Below are 3,059 nucleotides of genomic sequence, written 5' to 3' on the forward strand. Positions count from 1 at the left end.
GATCGGTATCACCAATGGCTCTTATGGGAGAGTGATATTTCGCTGACAGCGACTAGTACTTCGAGCGGCATGCTCTGGGAGTGCTGGTGATGCCCCAAGGGCTGTCAAATGTACCAGCAACATTTAATCGTCTTGTGGAGCAATCGATCAGGCCCACCGGACGTATGCACAAACATACTTTGACGACATCCTTGTCCATAGTCGTGCGGGACACGGGAGGACAGATGAGGAGAACCACATCGTCCAATTGAAGCATGCGCATGAATAAGCTGTATGCTCATGCCAATAAGTGAAATCTCGATGCTGAAGAAAATCTCTTTCAAGGGTTCTTAATTGGAAAGAGTGACTTTGGCACGGCCACTGTCGAATCTCTTTAAGAAAAATACGGAATGGTGTTGGGACACCGTGCATCGGAAGATTTTTACGGGGTCAACAATAGCCTCGCTCAGGTACCAATTCTGGCGTTGCCTAACCTTGATCGTTCTTCTCGTGTCGTCTGTGACACTTCGGACTTTGTCATCAGCTATGCACTGCTGCAAGCAGCAGCGGAGGGGTGAGATTGTGTGATCGCGATCGAATATCGCCTGCTTAAGTCTGCGGAGAGGAACTACCCAGTCTACCCAGTCCACGACTTGGAATTTACTTGCGATGGAGTATACACCTGTCAAGTTCAAGGTGCACCTGCTCGGCTCAAAGCCGTAAGTGATCTACACAGATCATGCGTCACTACGCATTGAGACTCAGTCGCCTCACCTCTCGCAGAAGATGACCAAGATGCTATGCTTCTTCAAAGAATAAAAGTTCGAGGTGATGTACAGGTCAGGGGATAAGAATGCTTTGGCTGATGCGTTGCCATACAGATTGGATTATGATCTTACTCATGTCACGACGGTGACATCATCAGTGACGGATTTGATTCGCCGCATACACGAATGATGGTATGTGTTTAGCGCTGCAATAGGCTCTCGGGAGCAAGGTGTTTAAAACTTTGACGATGAATTGTCAGTTCGATTGCGCGCACGGTGACACCGATATTCGTTGAATGATTGGTTGCTGTATTCTAACACCAATTTAACGAATACGCCACGAAATGTGGCTCCTCGCGATGAGAATTTGAAATTTCGTATCCATTATGAGGCTCAAAACACCCCACTCAGTGGTTATATTGTCGTGAGGAGGCTACAGCTCTGTGAGTCGCCACTATTGGTGGCCCAAGCTATACAAATGGACGACCACAATATACGCACGTGTGAGACGTGTCAAACATGAAACCCTCTCCGAATGCGGTGGCTCTGCAGGCCAGTTTTCCGATACCCTTCGGGTACTGGCAGTCTTTGAGTATGGACTCTGAAGTTGGCCTGCTAAAAGACTCGGCGGGCAACACATGTGTGGTGGTCTTTGTGGACCATTTGAGCAAGACGGCTCGTTTTGTGGCTGTGCCGAACATGTGTATACAGCGACGCTGTTTGTCGATCGTTTTTTTTGGCATCATGGACTCCAGGAGTCAATCGTCTCGGATAGACAACCAACGCTTCACTGGGATGTTGTGGGCTACAAACTTCAGAATGCTGGGCACCAAGTTTACCATGTCAACATCAGACCATCCGCAGAACGACGGTCAAATTGAGCGCGTGAATCGCGTCGTTTGCAGACGTCTGCGGCAGCGTCTGCGCTAAAATGCCGAGGCGCTGGAGCGCTAAGCTGCCGCTTGAATTGTTCCCTCCGAACAATGCTGTGCATGCGTCGTACGGCTACAATCATCCTCGCGTTTAACTGACGACGCCATCACATGTCTCAAGGCTTAGTGGAAAAGGCTAACTGATGTCAGCACTGTCGCTGTTCGAAGAGAAGTCGATGACTTCCTGTCTTCCATACTAAGTATTTTACAATACGTTTGCGATACGATGACCGAAAGCCAAGACATGCAGATAGAATGTGCAGATACAAGAATCAGAAGAAATTTTAAAAACGTTTAGGACGGAAACCTGGTGATATTAAATACCAAAAGCCTTCCTACACATACCGTTTCTGCTGTCTGTAAGACGAAGCTCCGTCCACGGTTTATCTGACCCTTTATGATCATGGCCAAGCCTGGCCTTTCGTAAGCAAGAAACCTTCCGAAACGGGTGCACGCTCACCCGGTGATTTATGTGGGCTTGCTTAAGCCGGATCGGGATCCGGCTCATGTGAACGCGGGAGCGCTAGCGCAGGGACGGCGCCCAGAAGCGCTCGGCCACCCAGAAGCTGAACCAGTAACTGGTTTTGAGCATGGAGTGCAACGATATCCATATCCAACGGCGCAAGGCGCTCCATCGTCGCACAAACTGACGCATTCGTCTGCTCGACAGCTAGGAGCCGCTTCGACAGGGCTCGATAGCTCTCAACGTGAGGCAGTCGGTGCACAAAGTGCAACAAGCTCTTGAGGTATTTTGCACAGTGATGTCACGATGGCGACGGACCTTATCTCCAAGAGCTTAAGGAGTATCACGAGTCATCCAACAGTGATCGACCAAGTCGTCATCGTCCGCTACCACATCTTATCGACGAGAACAGTGGTGTCCATTACCACGTGGAACGTCTTGTGGGTCGACGTCATCGCCAGGTTTAAACCCAATATCTTGTAAACTGGCGAGAATACCCCGACTCAAAGAACTCGTGGAAGTTTGAGATGCCATTTTGGCACGACTGCCCAGATGTCGTGGACGCTTATGATCAGAGGAATCATGACGCTCCGCGTCGTTATACACCCCGCGTTTCTCGGCAATAGCCAGGTAGGTTGAAGTACAATGAGCTGAACTCAAGCTTTGGCTTTGAACTGCTGTTCGAGGGCAAGCACCACAGTAATCGTTTGCATTGCGGGTACAGGAGTGCATCCTCTTTGAGCTCAGGTCGGATGCGACATGTATCTAGCAGAATTTTCTTGTGAAACCGAGAAGCGAGCTCGGAGAGCTTTCCTCAGTGTGTAGTAGCCGGGGGTCCGGTTACGTAAAAGCGCAACAATCGGGTTATCACGATCTTTACTCCAGCAGCGGGACCCGCCGAGCGGAACGTAATAACTT

Source organism: Plasmopara halstedii, assembly GCF_900000015.1.
Source record: "Plasmopara halstedii genome assembly, contig: Scaffold_253, whole genome shotgun sequence".
NCBI classification, from domain to species: Eukaryota; Oomycota; class Peronosporomycetes; order Peronosporales; family Peronosporaceae; genus Plasmopara; species Plasmopara halstedii.